Source organism: Camelus ferus, chromosome 13, assembly GCF_009834535.1.
Source record: "Camelus ferus isolate YT-003-E chromosome 13, BCGSAC_Cfer_1.0, whole genome shotgun sequence".
In the NCBI taxonomy this organism is placed as follows: Eukaryota; Metazoa; Chordata; class Mammalia; order Artiodactyla; family Camelidae; genus Camelus; species Camelus ferus.
Window position 1 is genome coordinate 48,740,787 of NC_045708.1, and position 15,364 is coordinate 48,756,150.

At 35.6% G+C, this 15,364-nt stretch overlaps 1 long non-coding RNA gene across 1 annotated transcript in view; it reads left to right on the forward strand.

The window, feature by feature from the left end:
- The window catches only part of LOC106730144, a 44,737-nt gene that overhangs the window by 11,953 nt on the left and 17,420 nt on the right, over window positions 1-15,364 (forward strand). Inside the window, exons 3-5 of the long non-coding RNA XR_004325133.1 lie at window positions 4,748-5,611; window positions 7,851-7,893; window positions 8,241-8,551. This is a non-coding gene — a long non-coding RNA (uncharacterized LOC106730144). The remainder of the gene's footprint in view (window positions 1-4,747; window positions 5,612-7,850; window positions 7,894-8,240; window positions 8,552-15,364) is intronic.

The following is a 15,364-nucleotide window of genomic DNA, read 5'->3' on the forward strand; positions in this document are numbered from 1 at the left end:
TTTCATTTAGTAAAGGTTGGATCCACATATTTCACAACTAGTACTTTTAAATGCATAATTGTTATATAAGACTTCAGATATTTAATAATTACTCTTACTCTGGTTAAGTACCCAATTTTTCTATAACATCTTCAACTAGATTTTATGTTCTGCTCAGGGAGGCCAACTTGGTTTCATATGTCATCAACATGCTATGAATAGTGAAATAATTATTTACAGCTACCTAACTTACTTTCATACCATCCATAACAAAATAGAAAAGAAGTTAGATTGACCAAACTAAAAAGTTACTAGTATTTTTATGTGCTGTGAACTCCATTGTGGGGATTACTTAGAGCCCATGGTGCTAGCTCCTGAGTTTGTTATAATACCCACAGTGCTCTGCTGGGAAGGGCTTTAAGCAGTTTTTAAAAACTGTTTAATATCTTTTCTATCTAAAATAACAATTGGAGATTAGTAGGAATCGCTAGATTCCTATTATGTCCAAAGCTTAGGAGTAATTAAACACAATTGTATCCTTTTGCAAGGTTGAGTGGGAAAAGTCCTCATGTACAGGTGTTTGTCTTGGAGAAACTAACTGATACACAGTGCACACAGGGAAGCAGCAGTGGCATGGTAGACAAGGAAGTACTGGAAAGGAACATTTTAAGCAAGAGAGGAAAACATCATGGTTTTGGAAATTGTTTACTGTTTTATGTCTGAAATGGCCATAGATTTTTTAATATATGTATGAGTATAAATACCATACCATTATTGATATTCATATCTTATTTATATCTGCATTTCACATCCAATAGTTACATTATGATTTCATTATTACTGTTTAAATTTACATTATTCATTTTAAAAGTCATTGTACGTATATTGTTTGATATTTTTATAGCTTTCATTCTGCATTTGCTAATGCATATTTTATATAGGCAAAGAGAAAACATTTTACCAACTGTAACAAAATTTCACTGTAAAATTTGAAGAAAATTAGCTAAGATTTTGCCCAGAACTAATGCCGTTAATGTTTCATTGACTGTGTCATGAATCTACAATACTGCAGGTCCACAATCCATTGTCTACAAGTGCTGCAATGCAGAAATATGAAAACTAAAAATATTTTGGAACTAATTTTTAATAGAATGTTTCCCAAATGGATATCACTATTTACAGTGTTCATCTCTCTTCACACATTTCACTGCATAGACATTAAGTTTTGATTACAGTGCAGAGTGCCAACCGCTCTGTGAGAATTACACAATACACAATACACAATATTTGCATCAAATTAACCTTACAAAACTTGATAAATTCTAAATTATGAAGCACATCTAGCCCCAAGGGTTTTAGATGAATAACTGGAACTTGTGTTATTTAAACCAAGGTGAGACTTTAAATCCTTCTGTCTGAAGTTGCATATCTTAGTGTATTTGTACATCACCAATTTGTTATTGAAGGTCATAGAGAAAAACAAAATATTAGAGCTGGAAGGTAGTTAGAGCTTCAGTCATGAGCCCTTGTTTTTAGCACAAGAAACTGCTGGCCAAGGAAATAAATTATTTTGTTTAAAATCATGCAGCCAGTAAATGAATGATAAAAGGACTGAATTCAACTCTTCATGCCATTATCACCTCTTGTAAACAAACAAACAAAAAGTAAAAGGGAAAAAAAAAGTAAAGGGGAAAAATTTTCTATGGCAACAGTAGAAGAAAAAATGTGGTGAGATACTGCAATTTAGTTGGGGAAGTGGTGCTGAAACAACTGAATATCTGTGTGGAAAAATGGACTTCGACCTCTACCTCATATCATACACAAAAATCAATTCAAGATGAATCATGGTCCTAAATGAAAAAAGTAAATCAACATAGCCTTAAGAAGAAAACACAGGAGATTGTCTTTCTTACTTTTCTATAGACACAGATTTCTTAAGTAGCATAAAAAAAGTACTAACCATGTAAGGAAGACAAAGGATAACTTGGACTTAAAAAAACCCACCAAGTGTCTTTTTATAAAATGACACAATAGAGGTAATTGTAAAATATAGAATAGAAAAAAAGTTACAAATGTTTGACAAATACATTTAGAATATATAAGGAACTACCAGAAATCAATAAGAAAGATAAATCATCATATTAAAAAAACACACAGACACAGTTGAATTCATTTCACAAGGAAGGGTAACCAAAACAAACAAAAAAAGCAAATGAAAAAGGGCCTCAAAAAATATTAATCATCAAGGTCATGCAAATTAAGCCACAGTGAAATAGCACTACACTCACCCAAATTCTGGAAACTAAAAAGAGATAATACCAAGTTTTGCCAAGCTGGTGGAGAAACTGGAACATTGCCATACTCTAGACAGAGTATACAAGTACAATCACTTTGGAACACTGGCAATATCTGCTAACCCTAGATATACATGGATAAATCTCACAGATGTTATAGTGAATGAAAAAGGAAAAAAGCCAAGACAAATGGGAATCTACTAAATGATTTCAGTTATATGAAGTTCAAGACGGGGCAAAAGTTATCAATTGTGATAAAATTTAGAATAGTGATTGCCCTGGAAGACACATGGACTGGGAAAGGACCCAAGGGAAATTTATGGGGTAATGGAAATATTCTATATCTTGGTCTGGGCGATTAAGTGGGGATGTATATGTTCAAACTTCTACTTGAGCTGCAACTTAAAATTAGTCACTTAAAACATTATGTTTATAATGTACCTAAATAAAATTTGGGGGAAAAAATGCAGTGGAACCTAATTAAGGTCATTTCAATTCGGACTTCTAGAACACAATTCACAGATGAAATGGTAGTTGATCTAAGCATTCATTCAGTAAATGAGCATTATGTTTCTTCTATTTGCCAGCCACTTACTAGGTATTATGAATACCTGGAAGGTAACACAGTTGTCACCCTTAAGGAGCTTAGACTGGTGGTCATGAATGGTGAAGAGGATGCCTGTATGAGGGGAGGTGATTCCACGCTGGACAAATGGGTTGTAGTAGTAAAGTGTGGAAGTGTGTGAATTATTTAAGAAATGAAATATATTTCAGTTTGATAGAGTATAGGTTTCATTGAATATTACGATAATGCCAAATCCAAGTTTCTCTACCTTGTATAGAAAAACATTCAGCATCTCTGTCTTTGTCTCTTTATCTTCCTTCCTTTTGTTCTTTTTTCGATAAACCCACATTGATTCCCAACTCACACAATTTATATACTCTAATAGGCTCATTATGTTAGTGTTATAATCATTATGATATATAATATACATGTGTGTATGTGTGTGTATATATATATAATATACATATAGATATATATATATATTATTACCAGAAAGAGGAGACTTAACAGGATCTAAATTCTAAAGTAACCAACCAACCACAAACTGCCATGCTGGGGTTCAAAGAGTGACATGCAGAAGGGTACCTGGAGATGCTATCTCAAATTACATAAATGTTTTCACCCTGAACTCCAATGTAAAGCTCTCATCCCTACTGAACCAGTCTGGGATGGACAGTGTGTGGGCTATGATGATTCTTTCTAACACTCTATCTTGAGTCTTTGGTCTCTTTCCCCCAAGCCCATACCCTAATTCTGAACACAGGGAAAAAGAAGTGTTTTTCCCTGAGATCAGAACAAAGTTGGTACATTCATTCAACCCCAGGCCCTCCCAGAGCAGGAAAAGCCTTAGAACCACAACATAGCACAGCTTAGTGGTTGCCATTATCACTTTGAAGATGGAGAGATCTGGATTCTAAGGCCAATTCTGCTTGTTTGAGCTTGAAAAAGTTGTTTACCCTCCTGCCCTTCAGTTTCTTCTTTTATAGCTAATAAATAATACTTATTAAGCACTTACTATATGGCAGTCATTGTTTAGAGGATTCTATAGATATTCCTTCACTTAATGCATAAAGCAATGGAACAAAAAGGATATTATTTTTTTCCTCATCTTACAGATGAAAAAAAAAACAAAAAACAAAAGAAAAGGCAGCTTAAGTAACTTGCCTAGGTCACATAACTTGTAAGTGACTTAAAGCCTGTTTTGAAACCTAGTCTGGGTCCAGCGTCCACATTTTTCATGACCACCATGAAACACTGCTTTTTGATAACTAGTATTGAGAATAACAATAGTGCTTACTCCTAGAATTATTTTAAAGATGCATTCAGTTAACATATGTAAAGTTTATAGAAGTGCTTAGCCTATAGTAAATATTCAGTATAGATTAGTAATCATTATTATTTAATGAGGATTAAATAAAATGATACATACAAATAACTTAGAAATTTAAAATGCTCACTTTATTATTATTTTACTACCTATAAAGGACAGAGTGTTCAAAAACAGTTTATAAGAGGGAATCTGTGTCACTTCCACTTCCCAGGCAATACAGGAGTCAGGCTCACTTCTCTTGCTTGCAGGGGTGGCAGTCAAAAGAAAACAATGGGGAGAATCCAAAATGAACCCATTATGTGAATTCAGAGGGAATTAATCTTTCACTTGCACCTGAAGCATCTACCCCCACAGTGCTGTGGCCTCGTAGTGCCCTTGAGCCATATCATTATCATTATTCTTGGAGTGATGGGAGGGTCAGGGGCATTCAGTACCTGCTAGTGTTGAAGTCTATCACCAACTGGGAGAGAGAAATTATTTTTGTAGTTTTACACGCAGAAGACACTGTGGGAGAGCATCTGATGCTACTGTCAAATCCAGATATTCCAGCCTCAAGTATGTCTTTAATTACATTTCCAGTGTTGAAATAACTTTCTAGGCACAACATGGTACTGCTTCTGCCGGGGATCCATGTCAGCAAACCGAAACTTAGATAACTTTGTGTCTGTGCAAATGTTCCTCATGATCAAGAGTGAAAGGATTTCAATCTAAAATGGAACCAGAGGGTTTGAAATGGAGAATCTCAGGCATGCACCCTCAGAAAAATCGGCTTTAAGAATTGAGTCTCCTGATTTACAGAAGACTAAGAGTTACCTCCTGACCAATGAATATGTAGCATGAATCCCTCCCCATCCTCAAGCCAAGGACTTACAGCTTGGACTCCGGCTGGACTCTCCCCTGTTTGCACTCCTTGCCCACCCCAGATGACAAGTCAACTATTGAGTCTTCTCACCCAAAATCAGGTTGACTGTGTAGCCTCAGTCAATCAGATATTTTATTTCTTCTCTCTTTCTTGTTCTTTATTCTTTATTCTATAAAAGTTTCTTGCCTTCTGCCCCATTCTGAAGTTCTCCAAAAGAAGATTCACTTCATGAAGTTTTATATAAAGTTTGTTTGTATCACTTATGTTGCTTTTTCATCCTTTTTAAACAGTTTTTAGTGACCAGGAGTGAGACCCAAAGCTGAATGCTAATGGCTGATGGGATCAGGAGGTACACAGGCATGGCTCCTGCTGATCCCTTTGAGTTCACTGTTTCTCTCATTGTTACTAAGGAAGGGCCAGGGGTAAGTCAGTCTTGGACTTTAGCTCTGTTCTTTAGCATGCTGCTCCGTGATCAAAACAAACTCCGCAGAAAGTTTCTGGAGCCCCAGAAGGATTCCAGGATAGTTGTATTGGGAGTCTGCAGTGTGTAGCAGCCACCAAGGGACTCACAAAGCCTTGAGGTAAGTCCACAGCATAAACCACTGGTAGAGGTCAAAATCTAAGTAAGCACAAGTTATACTACTAGAAGCCATTAGGGTGTCCAACACTGTAAATAAATATTCTTATGAAAGGAATAATAGATCTGTTGCTAATGGGAATCTTGAAAGCCAAAGATAAAAAATTGGTGGGCCTGGATCAAGCACTTAAAAGCTGTTAGAACACTCACCACCTGACTTTCAAACCCCTAACCTATGATACCTTGGTCACAGAATGAGTTAGATTGACACTGATCACCCACCAACCTCAAGAGAATTTCCATGCAATGAGGTACACTATAAACCACCACAAAATCCCCAACCCAGGGGCACCTCCCTCTGAGGTAATAATTTGGCTCTAAGAGACCCAAGGCTTAGCTAAAGAAATGGGATCCACAGCCTTCAAAGAATTGAGGGTGTACCTCTGGCACACCTACTTATTTTATGTCTAAGAACTGTGGTCCCGAAGTTGTAGATATCTGCAAAAATGGCAAAATCTTTAGTAAGACACCCAGAACTACAATGAACATCATGGAAAACGTTCGAAGTAGGCAAGATGGTTCACTTAAGAAGTGCGCTTAAATGCAGGGGCTCCTAAATGAAATAAACAGAATAGGATAGCTATTTTAATTAGAATGCAGAAGACTCCAAAAGGCTTCAAAATTCAAAACAAACAAAAAACACTTCACTGAATGATTCATTGCAAAAGGCTAATGAAAAATCAAAGACACAAGAGGTACCTAAAACAGGACAATAAGACTGATGATTACTTCCTTCTATCCTCCTTTGCTTGAGTACTCAGTCTACTAATCCTTTATCTGAATTGCCTTTCTTCTCTGAAGAGACTACCAGACTGTAAACAAAAGCCTGCCAAGTTAGTGGCTTTACCGATTCACCTCAAAGGAGGGTCCCCATAGAGGCCCCTCCCAGGGCTGACAGGACCCTGAGGGATTCTCCAGTAACCTGCTATCCATTATTCCCTTAAACAGCCAAGGGAAACTAAAATTGAAATAAAAATTAATAGAAAACGTTGCCAAATTCTGGTATATACCAGGACTGTGCTCCATACTCTGAACCCCTTTCTCCTGGGATCCTGCAGACGAGATCCTGGGATAACTGGCAGAAAGGTGACACTTCTCACCAGAGTCGGTTCTCCCAGATCTCTGTGGTGACCACACTGAGACCTGAAGAGGCACCGGTAACTGAGACTCATGCTGAGACCAATATTTGCTATCACATCTCTTGAATGGTCTGATCAAAAGAGGGTGAAGTTGAAATAACTTTCTAGGTCCCAGACAGACCCACACCTGCCTCGAGTACCAAGTCAGCAAACTGAAACTTAGGTAGCTTTTGTGTTCCTGTAAATGCTTCTTTTAACCAGAAGCACAGCCTATCCAGTCTGCCAGTCCCCACAGGCCAAGTCACCTCTGGGTCTTCTCACCCTAAAAGTTGACTATGTGGCCTCAGCCCATCAGATATTTTCTACTTTCCTCTTCCTTGCTCTTTATTCTTTATCCTGTAAAAATTTCTTGCCTTCTGCCATTTTGCAGTTCTCTGAGATAAGACAGTCCACTTCATGAAGTGTTACATAAAATTTGTTTATATCATCAAATTGTCTTCTTTAATGATTTTAACAGTCAAATGAAGGAAAAAGAAATTTAGTTTTATGTGAATCTACTGTATATTTAGACATTACCTAGAACATTTAAATGATTTCACCAAGTATTATCCTGTTAAATTTGAAAAATTCCAAGCCTGAATAGAATAAATAAAACTTTTTCTGAGATCTAGAATCTGATAATGCCAATTGAAATAAAGTAAGAGGAGAGAGGAAATCAAAAGTACCTGTGGGGAAAAATATCTTTCTTGGTAGATTCTTCAATTTATTTGGAACAAGGTCAGGCAAAATATTAACCTGTAATATGTGGGTTTTAATTTTGAGGTTTCAGATTCATTCAAAACCACAGGAATTTACAAGTAACAGAAAGAGGAAAATACATAATTCTTTTGGTAATTAAAAATTTATGAAACAAAGTCAAGAAAAATACATAATTAGGTCTTCTAAATCAACTGAAGAAGTTTAATTCATTATACTTCCTCAGATTTCAAGCAACTTGTTATAAATCTGATATGAAATCAAAGAAAAATAGTAATACATTCCTTTATAATCTTAAATCTCCTTCTTATATTCCCTTTTTTGGTTAATGTTACCACATCTATTTAGGGAACCAGACCAGAAATAAGGAAGCATTGCCATTTCCCAAATCGTAAGTATCTCGTAAAATGCATACTTTGAAATAGGTCCTCACTAAATTAAACTTGTTAATGAATAAATAAATAGAAGGCCATCTGCATCTACTATTGGAACTAGATAAAGACTAGATTAGTCGTCTGTCATTTTTTCTAAATTTCCCTAAGAATTTGAGAATAAATAGACCAACAAGAAAATACTTTCTTCCTTGTCTATGCTACATTCGAGTTCCCTTTTCCCGCCGAATTTAGCGCTACAAGCTGGGGCGGGGGGCTTCGGAGGCGGGGCGGCGGCGGGGGCGGCGGGCGCCACCGCCTGAGCGCATGCGCGCGAACTCTCTCCCCCGCTGTCCCGCCTGCGCAGGCGCGCCGCCCCAGCTTCTGGAAACTTTCATCCCACCCGCCAAGCGAGCGACTCCATGTGGAATTGAGAACCCGCTGGGGAAAGTGTGGAGCGCCGGAGCAGACAGGGACCTCTTCCCTTTTAAAGATGTCTCCGCAGAGTACTGTGATTCCAATATGACTTTAATGAAATGTTGTGAAGGACTGGGGAAAAAAATGTACTTTCTTTCCGTGAAGAAACAGCACGCAGGAGGAGCGAGGAGAAGGCACCGACGTTTCAAAGGAGCCGAAACTCAGACGGCCCGTCGGGGAGGATGCGCTGAGCCTGCGAAGGTGAGAAGGTGCTTTTCTGTTTTGGGCTCCTTTCTACTTTGTACTAGACCTACCCTTATGAAATTATATACATTTTCAGATAACTCTTTGGAAAGCAAAGTCTTAAGTCTTATCAAAGTTCATTCTGCTACAAACTCTTATTTTTTGTTGTTTAATTAGAAGGTACTTCTGACACATTCGATCCAAAGCTCTCATTAAATACCAGCAGGAAAAGCTTTAATGCCAATCATGCAGAAACTACATGGTTTTGACAAATTGTTTTTAATGATCTTGTAAACATATTAAAAACAGTTTTATGGCCAAGAAATGTAAATAAGATGAACCAATTTATCCTTATGTAAACACGTAACGTAACAATTACATTAAAAATTAAACATTAAAGTAATTTTTGTTAGTAATGTCCCTTGCACATTGAACTAAAAGAATTATATGTATTTTTTTCTACCAAATGTTTATCACTGTTCATAGATATAAATTAGTAAATCCCTGTGATTTAAAACTCTTAATTAAACTTTAGGATATTTTCTTCTTTTAAAGTTTAATATAAAGTGATAAAAATGTATATATATGCAAAGAAAAAGGTAATTAGCTATAATATTGAAATTATGCATTTTCTTGGCTCTCATATAAAAAATATCATGGAATGAAATATTTATATCAAAACAGCAACACTTTCCTCCATCATTTATTTCATCAGTTACATTTGTGGCTCAGTAATCCAATCTTGAGATATTTTTCTTATTTATGTATGTAATTTAAGGAGTAAAATTTGCCTAGTGCCTATTTCAATACTTGTCACTTTATGAATTGTAAGGTGATATATTTACATGGAAAGAAAGTTGATGAGTCACTATATTAAAGCCATAATTATAAACCATTAATTTGAAAATGATAAATAAAGCTCATTCCTTTGAAAAACTTTAAGAATCTCTAATGTAGTTCTGATGAAAAGATTTTCTATAGATGGAACTCTTTTGTTCCCAGAGTTGCCTTCTATACATGATGATTTTAAGTTTCTACTCTGTATAATACCATACTAGCTTTTTAATAGCACAGCAGATGAAATCTATCATTTTTAATGATTTGGATTGGCTTAGTTTAGAAGCTATTCCTTAGGATTCACTTACATGCTTTGAGAATTTAACTCTGTTTTCAGAGCCATATTAAAATACAAGATTACTTCCCCCACCAATGGAGTAAATTTTTGGTAAATAGAGATCAGGACCCAATTCTGGTTCCTTTACTAAGAAAGGCATTTGTTGGATTTTCATTTGAGATTTAGGATAACTTAAAGTAGAGAATAACATCAAATACTGACCTACAACGTGTAACTATCCACATGAATGCCAACTTGTATATACAAACACTCCAAAACCTATATTCTGTTTCTAAGTAATTTGGCTCACTGTATTCTAGCAGTATGGAAATGCCACACAATTTTCTAAGATGGGGGAGTAGTTTAGGTGCTGATAATGTTACTTTCTCAGAGTCATTACTTGATATGATCATGTATTTTCTATATCAAATGAGTAAAAAAAAATATAAAATAAAAAATCAAGCTTAACCAAAAAAATGCATTACAGTATTTTTCACAAAAGTACAGGTGGCCATAGAGTCAGCACTAGAATTCATGTTGCTATTTATTTTATCAAAATACTGACCTGTGCAGTCAAACTCCTAATTCAATGGAGAAACAGAACTTTCAGGCAGCTTAGTTTCCCCAGGATATCGCTCCTAGCTGCCATTTGGTTTCACTGTACTCTACATGCTAGAAGGAAGGCTTTCATGATAATTGTCCCATTATCCTATATATTGGTTTCTTGATCACTTATAAAATCTACGTCAAAGACTGGTGAAAAATTGGCGGTGACAGCTTGTCAAGAGGCATTGTGGATTGCTTTATTGAACACTATCATTCATCTTCTTAACATTTGTAAGTCATGGGGATTGAGTTTAAGGTATATGGCACTTAGCTTTATTTGGTCCATAGTAGAGCCTAAGAGAGAGCCCTTACTTGAAAACATGAGTTATTAATTTTAAAATGGAGTGTGTGAGAAAATGGAGATAGAATTGAGCAAACGAGTAGGCATTACTATGCGGGAAAAAAGCAAGCAAACACCACCACCAGGATGTCTTACCCTGCAGTTCTGGATTCTTATCAAATGCTAAAGTTTTGTATCAGTCATGTTCCCAGTAGGGAACAGATTGCATTGGCAAGTTGGGAATTTGAAGAGAGTTTAGTAAAAGTGATTACAAAGGGGTAGCAAGTTATAGCAAAATTTAAAGGGATGTTGTAGTAATATGGGACACTGTTACTACCCTTAAACTAGAAAAGTAAGGGAAAGATGAAGTTACAGGAATCAGGAGAGAAAGCACCTTGACAAGATCTGTGATCATCTTCAACTGAAGCACATAGTCGGGTGGTGAAAAAGCTGTGAGGATGGGTTCCACAATTTTCTTCCTCTCTCTAAGCTTCTGCTGGCGTTCTTGGCTGGATCCAACTAGTAGCCAGACAACAAGGAAGTTTGTTAAACAAGCAGGGTTTGGAAGGTTAGGAAAGCAGAGAGGCATGGGAAAACACTGAAGAAAGTCTATACACAGTAATTTTTGATGGACTCTTTAAAATTATTTCTATATTTTTAAACCAACTCTCATAGTCTCCAATGCAAATATAACATGCCTTGATTTACAAGACAATTTAGAGTATATTATTGTATTAATCCCTTAAACTTCCTGTAGAATAGAAAGAAGGTAATACTGATCTCATGAAATGATTAAATGGATTAGCAAAAAACATAGGTAGGAAGTGTTACAACTTGGATTCAAAGTCACCTTCTACTTTTAAGCCTAGTGTATTATTTTTATTAGGTTCCAATTATTCAAAATATTTCAGAGTATTTATTTTCTTCCCATAAAACAGTAAATGATTTTTTTTTTTTTGACAACCTTAAGCATCTGCCCTCAGTCAGTCAACTGAGTGGTACATGAAGTCAAGTAACCATTTTGGTTAAACTACTTGAACATAATTGACTATTAATCAATTAAGCTTATGGCTTATAGACTCAGTTTTAGTAGTGTTAAACTGAGAGACAAAAGAAGTCTGGGATCCAAAAGAATCTCCTTTATCTTCTTGTATAATTCTAGAGAATTTATTTCTGAAATATGGTCTAACTTAGTCATTATAGTTATGGTAACATTTTGAGGAAATTATTTAACTGTGTATTTGTTTATTTGTCCAGTTCTTCATAATACGTAAGTGGTCTGTGTGAAGTAATGCAGAATCCTTCACTGGGTTGCATTAAAAGTTTGATGGCAGAGAGATGGTTTACCATTTTGGGCTGTCCTTGGTTAAGGCTACAATTTATAGTCATCATCATAAGTGTTCTGCAGTCCCACAGTGTAATGACTCAGTGTGACCTCGTGGACAGATTCCTTGGTTACAAGTAAGAGCTGGATCCAGTCTGAACTCTGATACTAGCAAGTTGTGAGAGAGTGTTAGCTTCTCAGTCTATAAAGCACAATTTTTGAAAAATATGGAGTGGAATTTTGTGGTCCAAAGATCATTTTCCACCTCAACTGTTCTTTCATTTTAGAATTGTTTACTTAAGTACAAAATATTGAATTAGTGTAAATATGGCAATTGCTTCCTGTATGTTGTTTAAAAACTTGTAAAACAAATGTTAGTTCCAATCCCTGCAGTGTGAATTTAAGTCCGATAGTAATTAGCTCCTTTGTTTTGTGTTAATTAAAATGTACACTTTCATTGGTAGCAGTAGTATAAAGGACTGCTGATTTGATTTCTTTTCTTTTCTTTTTTTTTTTTTTTTTTTTTTTACTAACTTTAACGTATTTCCTTGCAAGAGTAACTATACTGTGGCAAAGTAAAGGCCTAATATTTCAACTTGGGTGTGTGTGAGTAATATGCAACTTTCGATATACCTTGGCAATTTAGAATAAATATATTATATTAGATTTCAATTAATCAAAAAGCAAGTAATGTTGAAAGGTTAATTCAAGTACTAACTTACACTGTGTTCGTTTTAGAAAGACATAGAAACAGCATTAATAATTTAGAAAGTATATTGCTTATGAAACTAAGCACTTTTAAATTGAACTGGATTTATAGTAGAGTGCTGACCAAGAAGTCATCCTCTTAACACTTCTTCTTAGTGTCTAATACATCTTAGTGTTAAAACATTTTCCAAAAATATTTACTGATTTTATTAATAGGAAAAACTTAATTGCATGTAAATATCAAAAGTGTTTAATTTAGTTTGCAGGATTATTTGTAATTATTTCTAACTGGGTCACTCTTTAGAGAGTTATTATCCATGTAGATGTGATAGAGATTGGGAAGCATTTCAAATCAAAAAGGAAAGTGAATGGAGTTTTATTTCTCCTTTAGCCGGTGGAACATCCTCTCTGAAGGGGATGGAGCTGTCCTAGCTGTCTGTGCTCAGCATTTCTCATTTGGTTGGTTTTCTTTATGAAGAAATCTCATCCTAAATCTCGAATTACGTTTTCAAAGCCGTGTGTGGGAGACTCCTACCCCAGAGATCCCGAACACACGACTCAGGACTCTGACGTCTCTTCTTCATCTCCTTTCAGCTGCTCTTTTCAGGATCCCTCAAGCACACACTTCAAGTGCATGCTTTCTTTCACGGTGTGCCTTCTGCTCAGAGCATATTCCTCCCCTCTAGTCACATGTAAAACAATTTAATGTTACTTTCTTTTGAAAGTTTTCCTGCAATATCCTGACCCCACCTGTCCCTTCCATTTTCTAGCCTGCCCTCCATCCCAGGAGATAACTACTAGATAATTGTTATATTTGTGTTGGAGTCATCCTTAAACTTAAGCTCCATGAGGGTATGGATTTTGTTAAATTTGCCATCATTCAGAATAGTGCTTGATGCTGATTGGATTTTTTAAATGAGTAAGTGTTTGTCTCTTTTCCTTGAGGTTGTGCTCTGTTTTCTGTGGAGATATTTTCTTTTATATACTATGGAGTTGTTAGGCTTGGAGGCTTTAGACAAATACTAGGTGGTTTAACTTTCTGAGTTTACCAGAAGTAAATTTTCCTGGGGGTGTTTAAGATTATGAAATATGTGAACTAGTTGTAAACCTGTATCATGCTCCTATTAAAAACAGAGAGAGAAAAGAAAAACAAAACAATTATTATGAGTCCAGAAACATCACAAATTGCATTGCAGTTCTGAGGAGACAGTTGCCTTATTTCTAATTCTCTTTTTGAAATTCACCAAAGTGAAAATGCACACTTAATACACCCATATGATACTTTGAGTTTACAGATGAAATACTTGCTACAGCATTTATTCTTTTTTCCTCATAGATTTCACACCCTTGCAAAAAATCTAGGGACACGTGCTAAGTCATTTGATTTATTTAACTCTGAATTTCTTTGCTTTAGGATTATAAATCAGACTCTTATTGTCACTTTTAATGCAGAAAGGGTTCTTTTGTGTTCATAATATAGATCAAGATGTGATCTAAGTTGAATGTTGTCAAGGTAACTCCTTTTTAAACCGTGAGAAGAGACTTGGCTGTAGCCCAAAACTAATGGGAGTCATATTTTATAATAAAAAGCAATAAGTTAGTAAGAGACTTTGCTCCGCATTGCAGTCTCCACAAGCACAAATTCTCATCAGTGTTCACAGCTAATGCATTTTTTGCCAAGTCATAAACTCTTTTAAAAAGCCTCTATTTAATATTGTGGAAGACAGAAATTCTGATTTTCCAAGGAAGCAGCAAAAATAGAGATCTTAGTTGGAGGAATAAGATTTAAGATGCCTGACTGTCAAAGGAATCCCATTTTGAAAAGAGACCATCAGAGAGTGGAGTAGTGTGAACATAAAATTGTAACAAATTTTCAAACTGAGCATAAAGGGGTGTCATATTGCCAGTACTTATCCTCTTCCCCACATTTTACAAAGGGATCCTTCAACTGATCACATGGAAAAATATGAAAAGAAGTAATTTACATTGTTCACATCTACTGTTTAATGACTTTGGAGAAATGAGAGCTAATTTCACTTGTGTTTGCAGGTACTGCAGACACTTGTCACACATTGCTCATAGCTCTTGTAAGGCTACTTGTCTGTAACGTAGAATAGATATTGATGTGAAACTATAGCAAAAGTTTCAGGAAAGCTAGTTACTTAAACTGTCAACTTCTGTGACTGCCAGTGTGCCTAAGATATAAATGTAAAATGAAGACCAGTGTGAGCAAATAAGTCAAATGGGGGAAAGCCACTTTAAAAGTACTGATTATGTTAAGTCATCTTCCTAGGAAAGCAAGTCAGCTTTATTTACTACATTTATAAATTTAATGAAAACAAAAGGCTAATTCAATTCACAACTTTTACTTAAGGAAATTCACTTTGTTCTTCCATTTTTATATAGGATGTGAGATTTCCAAGGCTCTTATTTGCTATGAACTTCCCTTCCTAGGTTTTCAAAGAATTTCAGCATTTCAAGGACATTCATGTAGCTTTTTAATCTTTAGTTTTGGATTATGCAGCTCCATTATGTTCACATTGTTGTTCCTGTCTTCATGTGTTCCTCCTTCATGGAGGTGTCATAGATGGAGGTGAATAGTATTCTTTGATGTCATTGTGGCTTTCTTCAAGAAATATCATCAGTGCATTCATAGATGTGATCTTTCTCCTTTGCTCTATGTGCTCTGCAAAATATGTTATGATACAGAAGTCTTTTTATTTTCTCCTTGATTTGTGTGATAGTAATATTCTTTATTTACATGACCAAATTCCAAACGGCACTTAAGCTGCTTTAGAC